Source organism: Pinus tabuliformis, chromosome 9, assembly GCF_031772625.1.
Source record: "Pinus tabuliformis cultivar Carrire ecotype Pingquan chromosome 9, CPIR1, whole genome shotgun sequence".
NCBI classification, from domain to species: domain Eukaryota; kingdom Viridiplantae; phylum Streptophyta; class Pinopsida; order Pinales; family Pinaceae; genus Pinus; species Pinus tabuliformis.
In genome coordinates this window covers 920,883,979-920,901,506 of record NC_142307.1, presented here as the reverse complement: position 1 = coordinate 920,901,506, position 17,528 = coordinate 920,883,979, and the positions used below count along the sequence as shown (strand labels likewise).

General features: G+C 35.8%; 1 long non-coding RNA gene and 1 pseudogene across 2 annotated transcripts; one reads left to right on the top strand and one right to left on the bottom strand.

The window, feature by feature from the left end:
• The first annotated feature begins 448 nt into the window (after nucleotides 1–448).
• Nucleotides 449–10,045, top strand: LOC149151743 (polyamine oxidase 7-like; annotated as a pseudogene).
• Nucleotides 3,066–8,039, bottom strand: LOC149151744 (uncharacterized). Of its 2 annotated transcripts, none has more exons than XR_016262288.1 (4): nucleotides 6,192–8,039; nucleotides 5,955–6,097; nucleotides 3,979–4,124; nucleotides 3,066–3,537 (listed from the first exon to the last, which is right to left on the bottom strand). It is a non-coding gene; the product is annotated as an uncharacterized LOC149151744 (long non-coding RNA). The 2 variants fall into 2 exon arrangements; XR_016262289.1 differs by having other exon boundaries at nucleotides 6,046–6,097; nucleotides 6,192–8,037.
• Nucleotides 10,046–17,528: the final 7,483 nt, after the last annotated feature.

Genomic DNA, 17,528 nt, shown 5'->3' with positions numbered 1-17,528 from the left:
ACTTGTATCAAGTTATGAAAATTTAAATGCGAGATTTAGGTGCATTTAAAGTTATTTGCAATATATTCACAGATTTGATGAGGCTTAGCTTTTATTTTTCCTATGGTGTAGCATGTTTTTTTATCTTGATTAACCTATTGCGATTTGAACTTATGTGACCAGAATTATAAACTCAATCCACTTACCCATTCCTTTAATAAAAAAATTGACTAATAAATTATTTAAAAAAATATTAAACTAATAAATTATTTAAACACACATTCACATGATTCACAACTCGAGTATTGTTTCATATCCAAAACAATTTATGTACTTGATCAGAATGAGGTCAATGTTGAAAGTCCCAATTGTCAGCTAAAGAAGCCTTTGAATGTGGTAGTTGGTTCTATATTAGTTCCTATTGAAGTTGAGAAACCCACACATAGCTTCAGAAATGTTAACTTCAGATATGGATTGTGTCTTGAATCACCCTAAAGTTGAAGCTGAGAATTCGAAATGTACATTGAACTTAGTTGTAGATTTTGTTTCAGTTCAACCTAGAAATTCATCAAATACAAACTTGGATTCTTTTTCAGATCAACTTCAGCCTCATGTTGTAGCTGAGAATGGTAATTATAGTTTGGAGGATCATAATCGTAAGCTAGAAAAGGCTTCGAATGTGGCATTTGATTCTATATCACTTCAGGTTGAAGCTGAGAAATCCACTGATAGCTTTAGAAGGACTTTAACTTTGGATATGGATTCTGTCTGAAATCATCCTAAAGTTGAAGCTAAGAGTAATAAAGGTACATTGAGCTCAGTTATGGATTTTTTTCAAGTTTAGCCAATCATTGTATCGAGCTCAAACTTGGGCTCCCCTTCAGTTCAACTTCAGGATTGAGTTGAATCTGAGAAGCATGATTTTAGTTTGGATAAGCTATCAAATACAAAATTTGATTCCATTCCTTCTATTCAGGGAACATTCCAAATTTTTCAGTCAATAAGAAGTTCACCTAAAACCAATAAGACGAGCCAACAAGTAGTTCACTTGAAAGCAATAAACCAGAAAATGTGTCATCACAACAAGGCATCATTTCTTGTGGTGACTCCATCCATACCAGTGATAAGAGGCTTGAGTACTTAGTGACCAAAAGTAGTCTTGAAAATTCAGTCATTTCTAGAAGACGAAGTTCATATAGCTTTAGGAGATCTAATCGTTTAGAAAATGATTCACAAGGAAACACATCTCTTCCAAATTACATGGTTGCCACTGTGTCAGCCAAAGCCAAATATCGAGCTAGTAATTTTCCATATTCAAGTCTAGATGTCCAAGAGTTTGGTCCTATAAGGAGAGAAAACTCTTTTCCGCCTTCTAATGGGAATCAACATACTGGGTCTCCACATACTCTTAGGTCATCACCACAAGTTAAAAAAAACCACCAAGGGGAATGAAGTTCATTCCCCAAGAGATTCCCCTGAAAATCTAAAGCAAGTGGAGTGGTGAAGGTGATGGATTACATGGCATAACCATGGATGAACTGGTTTTTATTTGGTTCTTTTACAAAGGATTTTAGTCACCAGGAAAGTTGGATATTTGGAAAGAAATTTAGGATTTTTAATTGTTGAAGTGCAATGAAGGTCCCCAACTTCAATGGTGCCATGCAAGTTCTTGAGTTCATGGATGCCACACTATTTGTTAGTAGTTGTTAGGAACTCTATACACCTCTATAAATATATATTATATTTCTAAATTTAGACTGTATCTTGGCTTGTTTTCAGATTGGAAATATTTAGTGTCTGCTTAGATAGAGTTCTACTAAAGTGGTCGAGTTCTAGGATTAAATGTTCAAAGTTCAAACTGTCAATTTGATATTTCTATATAAGGCTCATAATCACTGTATTTTATATATCTAGTGATCAATGTAATTTATTTGGTTTTTTGTTAGGCTTATAGTTAAATGATTATAAACATCATGTACATTTTAGGAAAAAGTCTTTCAGGTTGTAAAGTGATATTTTATAATACAAATAGCTATCTAAAACAAGGAAGGCTGCGAAGCAGCTAGTCCCTGCACAGAGTTCTTCGTGTACTCGGCAAGTTTATACTATGTTTTGACGTTCAGAGATTGACCAGCAGCAAAATCATGGGTTTGTTATTGCCAATTTCATGTTGTTCAAGGAAGCATGTGGAAGCATGTGGACATGGGCTGTCGTAGGCTTCAGTTTTTAAGAAGTGGTAGCAAGAGCTCTCACTTCAATATCAAGGCTGGACTTTTTGGATGCTATCACTCTGCAGCAGTTTCGCCGTGGTGACTGCAAGAATTGCATTCACAGACATTAGAAGAAATCAAAAGGGAGAAAATTATTCAAAATAGTTAACAATTTATGTTGATCAAAGATACTCCCACTTGGGAACAAACACAAGTGCAATAGAGACTTGCATAAGGGTTTTAACAACCTAATTATAGAGACTGCCATAAAGGTTTTAAAAACCTAGAGACTAATGAACTTTAAGGGGTAAAAATCTAAACATAAAAGATCAACACTAAAACCTAGAGACTAATGAACTTTAAGGGGTAAAAATCTAAACATAAAAGATCAACACATGATTTTTTCTGGTAAACTCCAGCCTGAGCTAATCTTGTTCTGGCACAACTACTAACAGAGACAAAAGCAAAAGGCTTGGACTTGGACACAAGTCACTGCAAGAGATTTGCAATCCCTAGAACTCTCTGCCAACAAAAGATTTTCCGGTAAACTGCACAGAGTTCTTCGTGTACTCGGCAAGTTTATACTATGTTTTGACGTTCAGAGATTGACCAGCAGCAAAATCATGGGTTTGTTATTGCCAATTTCATGTTGTTCAAGGAAGCATGTGGAAGCATGTGGACATGGGCTGTCGTAGGCTTCAGTTTTTAAGAAGTGGTAGCAAGAGCTCAAGAAAATCTATGTACACAACACAATTATAGTTAATTTCAGACAAATAGGCAAAGAAAATTGAAGCCTATATCATAATATTATGACAAATGAACCAAAGCACATTAAAAGGAATTAGTATTATGAAGACTCTCGGCTGAATTGTGAAATAAATTCAATAATAGCAAGAGAAAATAAATTCAATCAATTGAATAATTGGGTAGTAAATATTCAAGCTAGGAGATTGAGCCCGTGAACTGCCAGCAATAACTCCTGAGAGTCATGACAATACTTTCCACTATTGCCACTCCTAGAACAGCAATTGGAATGGTCAGCCTAATGGGATAATAGTATATGTGCATATAGAGTAGACCAATTCATATTCATTCACGAACTTTGATCAGAAATAAAATCAAGATGAAAGCATTCACACCAAGATGTGGCATATCATGGTCTCCTTTATTTTAAGAAGCTTGCTGATCTACTCCCAAAATGCGTGCATAGGCCTTCTGATAAAGACATTCTTGTACAGCAGATGTGCTATGATACACCAATGATCTCACCTTCCCGGCAGGCACCCACTTCAATATCAAGGCTGGACTTTTTGGATGCTACCACTCTGCAGCAGTTTCGCCGTGGTGACTGCAAGAATTGCATTCACAGACATTAGAAGAAATCAAAAGGGAGATAGAGACTTGCATAAGGGTTTTAACAACCTAATTATAGAGACTGCCATAAAGGTTTTAAAAACCTAGAGACTAATGAACTTTAAGGGGTAAAAATCTAAACATAAAAGATCAACACATGATTTTTTCTGGTAAACTCCAGCCTGAGCTAATCTTGTTCTGGCACAACTACTAACAGAGACAAAAGCAAAAGGCTTGGACTTGGACACAAGTCACTGCAAGAGATTTGCAATCCCTAGAACTCTCTGCCAACAAAAGATTTTCCGGTAAACTCCAGCCTCAGCCATTCGTGTAACTACATAGCTACTAACAAAGACCAAAAGCAAAACACAAAATGCAAAACATGCATAGACTGACATTCGAACTAAAAATTGCAACAGCTTCGCTATTCACTTACAAAGAAACGTAAGTTCTCCCGGCTGAATTGTGACAATTTCGTTAGTCATGACTAGTTTTATTCACTTACAGAGAAACGTAAGTTCTCCCGGCTGAATTGTGACAATTTCGTTAGTCATGACTAGTTTTATGCCAGGTAACACACACCTACAATCCAAGCCACAAGAAACAATCAGTTATAATCTAGCTCACAAAAGCCTGAGTTTGCACAGAATTCATTGTGTGCTATTAAGAGACAGATCAATGATGGTGCACTATATTATGCATTCTACAGTTCTATCAAAACCAAATTATGAGAATGAAACACCAATTTAGGTAAAGATGAGTGCCTCTACCATCGAAACCCTACTCATTTTAAAGGGCAGTGAAGCATAAACAAGTATGAGTTATCACAGTTAACAAACAAGAGACATTCAAACAATTATGGTGAAAATACTAAATAGTACAGGATTTTAAGTGCTAAGGATTTCAAATTTTCAATAGGAGAAACTCTGTGCGTCTCCATGTAAGAATGTACCAGAAGATGCTTGGTACATAGGTTCAAGTGCCACCAGTCACATAGCACATAACAGAGAGTAGTTTCCCATCAACATCCAAGATGCAAAAAAATCGAAAAGTACATGGAATACATTGCAGTCCTTACATAAGACTTCCAGTGCAAACAGAGTCCCGTATTTGGCTTATAAATTACAAAACTTAATGATGGGCAAAGGTGATCAAGTCACAAAACCCGTGACAAAATTTAATGATTTGAAACATTCATAGATTCCAAGCAGTGATAACTGATAACATTGCAAAGTAGGTTTTCAATTACAGTGGTACTCAATAGTTTGTGTCACTCTGTTGGAGTGTCTTATAATACCTAAATTTATCATCTAAAATTGAAGAGTTGGCCATTGATGAAGTTGGAGGATTAGTTTTACAGCATGAGCAAAGAAAATAACTATAACAATAGAAAACTTCAAAAAAGTTAAAACCATGGCCAGCAAGGAAAAGAGAAGTGATGGTCAAAAACGAGGCTATACAAGGTATGAAGAGTCAAAGAAAGGAAACACCAATTTAGGTAAAGATGGGTGCCTCTACCATCGAAACCCTGCTCATTTTAAAGGGCAGTGAAGCATAAACAAGTATGAGTTATCACAGTTAACAAACAAGAGACATTCAAACAATTATGGTGAAAATACTAAATAGTACAGGATTTTAAGTGCTAAGGGTTTCAAATTTTCAATAGGAGAAACTCTGTGCGTCTCCATGTAAGAATGTACCAGAAGATGCTTGGTACATAGGTTCAAGTGCCACCAGTCACATAGCACATAACAGAGAGTAGTTTCCCATATTGGACCCATAAATTTAAAAACCAGAACTGGGTGAAACCAGCTATCAAACAAAGCCACCTACCAAACCGTAAGCATAAACAAGTATGACTTATCACAGTTAACAAAGAAGAGACATTCAAACAATTAAGGTGAAAATACTAAATAGTACAGGAGTTGTGCAAGGACTCTTGCCCCAAAAATTTATAACTCTGTAGTAAACCTGCTCTGTGTGAATATTAACCATTCAAGGGCAACCAGTGGTGAAGTGATTCAAGTGTTAAGTTGTGCAAGGACTCTTGCCCCAAAAATTTATAACTCTGTAGTAAACCAACACTGAAAGCGAACAGTTGTGAATCACATGCGATATTAGCATCATTCAATGAATACTATTCATCAATTCAATTAATGGATTACCTAGGATGTATATGTCATATGTCCGAGAGCAAAGTAAAGAAATACAAGCATGCAATTGTAAAAAAATTCAGAACTTACAGGCCCAACACTGAAACCGAACAGCTGTGAATCACATGCGATATTAGCATCATTCAATGAATACTATTCATCAATTCAATTAATGGGTTACTTAGGATGTATATGTCATATGTGCGAGAGCAAAGTAAAGAAATACAAGCATGCAATTGTAAAAAAATTCAGAACTTACAGGCCAAAAAACTGTAAACAAAGCAATGTTCAGTAGCATATCCTAGAGCACAGGGCTCAAAATCACGGAGATAGATAGAGAGTGACAGGACCTTCAGCTGCTGCGCAATAAGAATCGCTGGATACAGCCTGCACTGCTCCAATCTGCCATTAAAGTCACTTTCAGCTCTCTGGTAAGAACAGAGCATATAGATACAGAACTTTTAAAGAAGAAGTGCTGGCTTTAATTAGGACTCACCCCTGCAGCTTTCACGAAACTCTCAGTTACACTATTCAGCAGAGGATGACCCAAATCGAAAGGGATTGCCCGTCAAATTTCTTGAGATCATTCAGAAGACAAGTTATTATATTTAAACATAAATTGAAGTTCATTAAAATTATTAGTAAAGTGAATATGCCGGTTAGAAAAATGAATACGACAGGCTGCCAAATGTTGCATGCACAAAGAAACGTGGCCACATGTTAGCAACGTAAAGTGTCTTCTCGTACAGAAGACCAACTAAACAGCAAGAACCAACTGCTGCAAGCTGTGGTGTACAGAAGACCAACTAAACAACAAGAACCAACTGCTGCAAGCTGTGGTTTTGTGGACCGAGCATTTGTCACAAGAGACATAAATCCCTCTTCAGTTGCTAGAAAAACATTCCGTATCACCGCCAAAAGCATCGCTGCAGCTACCAGAGAAAGGAATTTCCACGACCCGAATGCACGTTCATTCAGAACGGAAGATTTACAGAACCTATGTCAAGTAAGTTCACCTAAAATATCTGGTTATTTCTCTTCTTACTTTTCCTGGAATATCTAAAACGCTATATCATGCACAGTTTTATTAGTTTTAATAGTTAGAGTATGATTTTCATATATTCCTAATTGCATAATATGCAGATGCCTTCCAGTCTCAGACACATCGAATTTGAATTAAATTCCCCTCGCTTCCAAATCTCTTCCCAATGTATTCAGCAACTAAGCAATTTGCGAGTACTGAGACTGGCGAAGGCACAGTTCAAAAGCATACCTGAAGAGCTAGGAGATCTGGGAAATGGTTTGGAGGAACTATTACTTGATAGTTGCCAATATTTAGAGAAATTACCGGCATCATTTTCAAGTCTGGGCTCTTTAACAGTGTTGAGAATGTCTAGCTGTTCTGGTTTGACGCAGCTACCAGAACATTTGGGATCATTGAATTGTCTGCAAGAACTCTGTTTGCAACGCTGTAAAAGTCTAGAAGTGCTTCCTAGGGAGCTTGAAAATCTTACAGCGTTGCAAAAACTCGATTTATTCGGGTGTGAAAGTCTAAAAGCGCTTCCTAGCCGTCTTGGAAAGCTCACATAGACAAGGGTTTCTTCAGAGTACTCAGAGCAGGCAGATTCCCAATAATAGAAAGAAGATGTAAGGGCAACTTCATCAGAAATCGCACAGGCCTCCCGTTCCTCCCGTTCAGCAACTTCATCAGCAATCGCAGAGGCCTCAAGCGCTTACCTTGCCTCCGGAGGAGTTGCTTCCTACCGGCTTTGGTTTGCAAGGTATGATCTGTCTCTGCCGCCTCTCGCGACTCATGACGGTCAATTATGGCCGGCATCTCCCGGTATCTTGAATCAAGTCGAGAAGACCCATTCGAATTCAGAGAGAGGGCTTTGACAGGCGAGTTTCAAATTCAGAGAGAGGGCTTTGACAGGCGAGTTTCAGATGAATAGACCGGGACGGACGCTCACGCTAGGCTTACCGGGCCATACGAACCCATTGCCAGACATACCGGGCATTTCATAGCGTTTCATAGCGTGCGATGAAGGCTAACAGCTGTTGAACCATGGTGCATCATGGCATGCACCAGCTGCCAATGTAGAACATTGTAACACGGAACACCGAGCTTTACTAAACCGCATACCCGGGCAGAAGTAATGCTAGCATTAAAACCAGACACCCGTGACGGTTAACGCGAAAATGCACCGGGCTTATTGCTTTAAGCTATGGTCGAGCCTCTTCCGCCTCGGGAAGAGGCCAAATAAGATGGCGAAGTTCAGCTGCGAATGAAACTTAGCATAAGCGCCTAACAAAGCATTTCGAAACTTTAGGTTAACCACTGAAACAGCCGAATAACACCTTCGAATTAATGCTATCTCCGGAACGATCGATTACTATAGTCCCTGCCGGATGCCAGATGGCAGGGACTAATAAGACCTGTAAAAAAAAAGGAAAAAAGAGTGATATTTTATAATACAAATAGTTGTCTAAAATAAGACCTGAAAAAAAAAAAAGTGAACAATTCCATATGACACATGACATTCTGGAACCACCGCAAGTGAATGATGAGTCGGTTTCTCTCGACACTTTTGTAACAAGACATCCCTGTCCTCTTCCAACTATTACAGGTGGCATGGAATCTCGACCATTTGTCGTTCACATGGGAAAAATATACATATAATCTCTCAACTGTGAACGATCCCCAACGTCCTAATCACTTACAAATTGACATTTCTTTGAATCTTACAATTTTTAACGATTGCACAAGGAAACCCTAGGAGGGTATGCAGTAGAGGTGGGAGCCAAATGGGTAGAGGGCGTTGGAGGGAAACACATGAACCCCATATGGTCTATAACTCAGAAATACAAACGTCAGAATTTCTATTATGACTGGAGCAAACTCAGTTACAATATCTATCATCAAGAGTAAGAAGCCTTAACGATAATCAACATCTTCTTATGCCAAGATCTGTCATTTACTCTGTTTCTGTAAAATATTTTTGTTTTACAGAGGAGGTATTCTGCCACAGTTAGAGGTAGAACGACCATATGGTTTGGAAATAACATCATCCGACTTCAGTTCAAGTCTCCCTAAATCATTTCACAAGAGTGGCAAAGAAGATATTTCGATTTTGGCATGTCAATGGGCATTTGGACAGAAGGATGATTTGCAAATCTCTCTGTATATTTTACTTTTTCACAGTCATAAAAAGATGAGATATAACCGGATATTAACTTGCACAATATGGGCTCGATAATTTTGATTAATAAAATTTTGTAGCGTGCCAATAACACCTTTGGAGATTGCCAACGACTACTACTATTGCTATTTTGAAATTGCAGGTTCTTATTTGGTTTCACCAAATATTTGGTGTTTGACATTTGAAATACAGATCTAAAAATGGTTCCTTCTCAGATCAAATTAAATGACCAATCTAAAAAGATAATAGATTGCATTTGGATGTGCAGAACCTCCAAGATTGATAAGCTTAAAGAATGTGGAACCTATCGCAACATTCAAATACTATGGGGATGATGAATATTTCGTGGCCAACAGGCGATGATACGAATATATTGTTCACAAGTTAGCCCAAGAATTCCTTGAATCTCATAATGGGAACCGTATCAGACAACCATTTGAAACTCACGAAGGTAGGCTCCTCTGATAAAGCATATGTATCCTTTAATTCTTTTTGCGTTCACACATTTAGAAAAGTATTTTGTTGTTGATGATCACATGGTCTAGATCATTAAATAAATCGAATATACAGAGAAAGGTGTCAAGATTTTGACTCAAGACGGTTCAACATATATTGCGGAAAGCGCTATTGTTTCTATCAGTTTAGGGTTTTTCAAACGAAGCTCATTAGTTTTAAACCTGATTTTCCTATATGTATATCTACTTTCTGTATCAAATTTTACATGAAGTCACTCGATCTGATTTCTGCTTTATTTGGTGAAATTATAACTCTACTCCATAAAAACTTGCAGCTATGGAAGCTACTGGCGATATATAAATTTGATATAGTTATTTACTGCAAAATATTGATGAAATTTCCATCAAAGTTCTGGCCCACTAGACCTGGCACTGAGTTCTTCATTTACAGTCATGAGAAAAAGGAGTTATTACAATTTCTGGCAGGTAATTAGTACTTAATACGTTTTTCCACAGAAACAGGTAGACTTGAAATCATTCAGCTGATAAATATGTGATGTACATTTTCCCCTTCCACAGCACTTGGAAAATGAATACCCTGGTGGAAACCTTCTAATGGTAACTGTTACAGACGACGAACCCGACGCATAGAATGACACCTTGACAATGATACCAGAGCAGAAATATCTTATTGAAAATTCTTGTTGCCGAACGAAATTCCTGCAGGTTGAAAATATCTTATTGAATTTATGTTCTAGAGTACCTTGTGTTTCATTCGAGAGCAGGAACTTTTTGTCCACTGCCCAGATTCGAGAACTCGCATTCGGGCTCCAAGGTAGCGAGAAATCCTTCATTTGGGTTTTGCATACTCTGCCAGAGACTGAAAATGAGAGGAGCTCCTCCCAGTCTCTACTCCTGGAAGGATTTGAACGCGACAACTACAAGCGAGGAATGGTGATGAGAGGATGGGCACCGCAGCTGCTCATCCTGTCTCATCCTTCCACAGGCGCTTTCATCAGCCATTGCCCCTGGAATTCCATGGTGGAGCCATTTCGCCATGGATTCCATGGTGGAGAGCATGAGCAGAGGACAATCACTTTCATTAGCCATTGCCACTGGAACCCCATGGTGGAGAGTGTGAACAGAAGGTTTGAACCCTGGTGGCAAGGATAATTTTAGGGGCGAATGTTCGCCCTTTGGCGAAATTAAGGGGTTTTAAATTTTTAGTGGGAGAATATTTTGTATCATAGTACATTTTTACAAATCACCTCAAATAGCCCACCTTATTTTAAGGGAGAGGGTAAAAAGGTAAATTTAGCCCTTGAAATTAGCACTTATAGGTTTTATTTAAGTGAATGCATTCGCCCATTTTCAAGAATAGGTTTTATTTAAGTGAATCCTATGGGCCAAATACCATATTTATAAAAGAGGTATGGTAAATTAATAAAAATATAAATAAATGAGAGGTATGGTAAATAAATAAAACATTTTTTATATTTACTCCATAAGTCACCTTATATACATGTAAGGGTGTAAACAAATAAAAATATAAGTAAAGTGGTGGTATGGTAAATAAATAAAACGTCTTTTTATACTTACTCAAAAGGTATGGTAAATAAATAAAAATAAAAATAAACTAGACGTATCGTAAATAAATAAAACCTCTTTTTATATTTAGTCCATAACCCTCGTTCTATTTATGAAGGCTCAAGAAAGAGGTTTTATTTAAGTGAATCCGATGGGCCAAATACCATATTTGTAAAAGAGGTATGGTAAATTAATAAAAATATAAATAAATGAGAGGTATGGTAAACAAATAAAACATTTTTTTATATTTACTCCATAAGTCACCTTATATTTACGAACACTCAAAAAATGGGTTCTATTTAGGTGAAACCTATGGCCAAAATACTATGGGACAAATACCATGGACTAGATTGTTATTAATACGATGCAAAAAACCATTATTAACCCTAATATTAGAATTAATAAAAATAAAAATGGCACATGGTGTTGACCCATGGTATTCACCAAAATGGCACATGGTATTGACCCATGGTATTCACCTGGAATGTAGCCTATTTAAATGAGGGAATTAAACCAGCATGTAGCCTATGCTAAGATTCACTAGGACTTTACAAAGTTTTATGATTTACTGAAAGACTTGCCAAGATCTTACAAGATTTTATAATTGAGTAAAATATTCGCCATGCCTGGTGAGAGATTCGCCAAAAAATTATATATACATATTATATTATTGATAAAATCGCCTTCCATTTTTCCTATATACCATGGAGATTCGCCCATTTATTATATTTATAAATTTAGGGGGGGTTCTTAAAATTTTCCCTGCCTGGTGGAGAGCATGAGCAGAGGACAAGCACTTTCATTAGCCACTGCCACTGGAATTCCATGGTGGAGAGTGTGACAGAAGGTTTGAACCCTTCACCTTGGCGGACTTGTCCAAGAGGCAGTGGGAACTCAACAGGGTCCCTTCCAACAATTCGATAGCCAGAGGCAGATGAACACCCTGTCGATGAAGCAACAATAAGCACAGGAAGTTTACCCTCGCTCGCCGATACGAGTACGAAAAAATCCACATGACATGTGAACAGGGTAGCAAATTTTCCAGTGTCAAATTTTAACTGGAAGGAGAACAATGAAAATGACGGCTTGGGATTGGTTTGGATGAACAATTTTTGCCAGCCAACTTCATAGAAGGAACACCTTTTGTGTAAATATGTTTTTGGCATATCCTTTATAATATGTTTTATGTCTTGATCGATCACAAAGACTCTAATTTCTTCTTTTATTTTTATTTTTGTTTTGCCTCGTTTATGTTGGGTTATGACAAGTTCAACCACTCGAGATTTCCATTGGTTTCTAACTGTCCAACTTGGAACAACCATATCTATATTTTGGCTTCTTAGGAACCAACTGTCCAACTTGGAGCAACCATATCTATATTTTGGCTTCTTAGGTCGGGAAAAACAATTGTGGAAATTCATCCAATAACTTTTTTATTCTCTTCAAAAGGTTTTCTAAGTATTCTTCTCTCAACTAGGTTGCTTCCTGTTGAATAATAATGAGTAATTCATCCAATAACTTTTTTATTCTCTTCAGGAGGTTTTCTAAGTATTTTTCTCTCAACTAGGTTGCTTTATATAAGTGTTGAATAATAATGAGTGAATCCCCTAGATGTTGAAATTTTTCACTTATATGTGAAGATGTTAAAGTTGCATATTAGATAAAATTTTATATAATTAAAAATTAGATTAATAAATAATGTTGAATCAACTAAAAAAGAAATAAAAAGTAAAAATATAAATAATAAATCGATTGAAATCAATTTGTTATATTGTAATTTTGTTATTGCACCAAAAAACACTTTAGAGCTCAATATGGAAAAAATAAATGTTACAGTGAACTTTATAAAACATTAAATAATAATAATAATATGGAGTCAATTAAAAATTTAATTCAAAAAAATTAATAAATATAATAAATTGATTCAATTCAATTTGTTATATTATAATTTTATTTTATTAATAGAATATAGTAATTTTGTTTTGTTAATAAAATTCATAATATGCATATTAGATTAAAATAAATTAAAATAATAATGATATTACATAACATATAAGTGATAAACATTTAAAAACTTAATAAATTTAATTATACGACACATATAAAGGCTTAATAAATTTAATTAATAAACATATAAGGAAATAAGAATACTTATAGAGAGAGAACATAAATAGCAGTATAAATTAAAATCTATTTTACCATATAAATGTTAAACACACAAATTTGGTGGAAACAGATTCAACTGTATATAATGAATGATGTACATAGTGTACATATAAATACAATAAAAAAAAAGTTGATTTAGTTTTTGGGTTTTCTTGGACTCTAATAACTAATCTCATAATACACACTAACCCAAAACATAACCCAAGGATTAGGCGTCTAACATTCCCCTCTTAATCCGAAGGGATGTATTAAAGTCCAAGAATGGGAGCTAAAAATGAAAAATGCATCTAAGCCAAGAGCTAGATGTATCTCAGAAATGGTTTTCAAGGATGACCACAAACCAAGGATGGTGGCTTTTAAGAGAAAATCACAAACTATACCAAAATATGGGAGAACTCAAAGGTCTCAATTAGTGATGGTTTAAGGATGACCATCAACTCTGGAACTATCATAGCAGTTCCTCAAACAAACCAACTCTGGAACAATTCCTAATTTGGCATCCTCTACTAGTGGAAGTGCTCTTTCACAAATCTCAACACGCTAAAAAAATGCAATCGTGCTCATTCTCATAGAGCATAAATCGAAATAGCTTTTTCTACAACTATGAATTTGAACTTGGAGTCTAGGTTGTAGCAGTACAACTACGATTATCTCTGACTCATGATCTCTTGGAAAATCTATGAGCTTGTAGCAGACCATCAATTCCCCCCTTGTCAGATACAACGTGAGAAGATGAAGCACTCTTCACTATAAAGATGGTCAATACTCTCAAACATAACATGTGGTATGACCTATAAATATTCTTGGTAATTTTAGACTAATCCCAAGATGTAATCCATCCCAAATTAATTCTCGCTCTTACAAGAGTCTTATGCTTGAAACATTTGTTTGAATGATTATTCCACTTTCTACAATGTTTACAGGGATGAACATCATAACAATGATCTTTCTCATGTCCAACTCTGTCACAATATTGACATCTAATAATTTTTTGTGGGACAACATCATCCAAAATCCAGCACTGCGAAACTATATAGCTTTTGAAAAATAAGGCACATGAAAAGAAACATCTTTATCATATCCAACACCATTTTTTTTGTTGTGCATGATTTCTTCCGAAGGTCTAATGAATATTTTGGGAACTATATGTTTCACATCCAAATTTGTTCCTGAAATGGTCTGATCCATCTCTGAATGGTGATAGGAATCTGGTTCAAACAAAGTGTTGTTCTAAACAAAAATAGGTTCAAAATCACAACGCTTCTGTTGAATTTCATCTCACTGGAATTGGGATTTGAGTTGTAGAAACTTGATCTTCTCTTGTGCATTTTGCAAACACTTTTTAATGTCAGACAAGGTGTCTTTGCTAATTTGGACACTATTATGAACTGTAGATGACATTATACTGCTTAATAACTCTAACAAATCATTGAGTTTAGTCATTTTCTCCAGCTTCCTATCAAAGAAAACTTACAATCGACTTTGAAAAGGGTGTCAGCTACCACAAAAGCCACACCCATTTACAATGCAATTCAACAATGTTTTGATAAAAATGAAACTTTTGTGATGCAGGAGCATTGGAATTAGCCAGCAATGTGGAGATTTGTCCACATGTTGTGGCTAGACAAAGTGAATTTCATTAACTGTTTGGTCAAATTTAGTTTACTAAGGAGGTCGATTTATTAAATGGTTTGTAATAAATAAGAGATTGTTTTATTTAGATTAGGGATAAGATTTGTTAATATAGGTGTGTGCGAGAGCTAATAGATAGGGGATTGTTGTTAAATTTCCAGATTTAGAAGATTGCGTTGTTAGAAGAATTAGCTAAATATAAAAGATATTGAGAAGGGAGAAAAGGGAGTTTTTTTTAGAGGAAGGGCTGGGAGTGGAGCGAGAGCCCAAGAGTGTGTGTGAATTGCGTCTTGTGTGTAACAGGGGTCGTTTTATGTAATTGGATAAAAGCAGAGATTTTGTTTATGAATAAGTTTAATATTGTGTGCATCGATGTATGAGGAATTCGGAAGGATTATGCATTAGTCTTTCTTTGAAACTGTTGAAGTAGTTGTGATCTGCGTTTTATTTTAATTGTATAGATCCCTGTGTTAAAAAAAATCTGAAGTAGTTGAGCCTGTGCGCATGAAAGTCATTAACCTAGAAAAACTGTGAAATAAACTTTTATTAGAACTTTGGAACGGATTTCAAATATATGTTAATTGGTTTATGATCTATCGGGTCCAGTAAGACCATCGCATCGGAGTGGGAAGGAGTTCACAAATCGCATTACATGACAATTGGAATGGATGCGAAACGTTAAAAACTTGTTTGATTTGAAATCGGGTCTGAGAGATACCACAAGGCTACAGAAGGCGCGTTGCAATTGCCGATTCCTGAGATCCGGTTGAATCGGATCGGAGCTGTGGAACAATTAACAGGTTTGACATTAAAACATTGCGATCTGTGACTGCCGATTGCATCGCATCGGAGCAATTATTAAACAATATATATATGTTGTAATATTGTGTTGATCACCGACTGTGATAATTGGGATCATATTGCATCGGAACATTGAACTGATTTTAAATAGCGTTCAAACGCTATTATAAAAGGGTTTAATATCTAGAAAAGGATATATCATATTTACATTTTAAATCTAAGAAAGGATTTCGGTTTCGATAGAAATAAAGAGGGATTATTGAAATTAAGAAATCCATTGTGGGTTTTGTTTTGTAAAGTCCAACGTTGCTGCTACGTCATTTTGCAAAAAAAATTATGTCATTTTCTTGCTAAGTATGACAACTTCCAAAATTATCTTAACAAGGACTTGAACTTGTGACCTTTAATATACCATGTAACTATATGAGCTTTCTTAACCACAATGCCTTTTTTACAAGTTCAATTTCATCATGCATTGATGCATGCCAAATACTATAATTCTCTAGCCATAAGTATTCAAATCATTTCTTCTCGACAGTTAATAAAATTCATACCGAGAAAACAAAACTTTAAACTTTTCCAACTTTTAGCTCCAGTTCTCTACCAATTATAACAAACCACATCTACGTACTAAGGCTAGACTACATATTCAATAAATAATTTGAAGGGTAGTTCATTTTAATGACTCCATCCTTCAGAGATATCATTGTTCACCATTTAATAAAATGCAATGCCATAACACAACATCAAGAAAACAATTGGAATTTCAATTTCTCACCAGTATTAAACTTCTCAACCACAAGCCCAGACTTTTTCCTTCTCGGTGCGTGTATATTTCTAATACTGTAACTTTCAACGGTGTCTTGAAATGGGAAGGTTTATTGAAATTTAGACAAGAAATGCAAGTTATTTGTGGCCTCCAAATCTTTACTTTTGACTACCCAATACTTTATCAAGATTAACTCACAGCCTTCTCTCTAGGATGTGCATACTTTATCGTCATTAAGGAAACAACCATCTTCGTGGTGAAGCTTTTACTCACACATCCCAATGCTGAAATACACTATTCGATGTCATCCTTATGCTCCAATGGAGATAAAAAACTGAAAAATATTACTCAAAGTCCAGATTTCACATAGGAAGAGCCGATAATCAGTCAAGGTAATCAACCAAGGAGGTAGAAGTTAATACATCATCATCCAATCATAACTTTATCCGGATTCCTCTTTCTTCAAATTCCACTTAGAAATAGTCAAAGAAAAAATAAATATGATTCTAAATGCCATCTATGCAAGCTCTGTTTCACTATGACCAATACAAAATTCCTTTTACAGTTTTAAAGAATCTCATTTTGGTAGCTCTTTGAGTGTGTTCTAAGGGATGTAGGGTGGCACTACATAAATGTAGCGGTCTAATTAGATGCAATCGTATACTAAAGAAATTTATGCCAAATTTATTTGACATGTTCTTTTTAGGACTTCTTCACCTCTGGAAAGCATGTATTTGGTTTATAAAATCATTTGTTTAATAAGTCAATCAGTTAGCAGATAGCTTATTATTAACTACACACATGACTCAAAGAATAGAGAAGGAATAATGGAATCTTGGATACATAATGATTGCAAAAGTATCTTTCTAGTAATCCTTGTGAGAACAGACGTGATCCAAATTCGGTGGCAGAAAACTGACATTTTTTTAACTGAAAATTCATGATTGATAAATAACTAGAAACAAAATTGATTCCCATTCAAAACTACATATTATATCACTAGAATTTTCAGGATCAATATCAAAAATATTAACTACACATGGTTCTGCAAGAACTTCGAGTGTGGCCTCACCTATAATGGATGTTGAGGGTCGAAGCTAGAATTGCGATTAGAACACTCGCCACACACAACTTAAATATCTTCATCGAATAATTTACAGGAATTTGTGTCCCTCGTGAGTGGTGTAAACTTAAGAATATTGACCAAACCCTTGTCACGTATT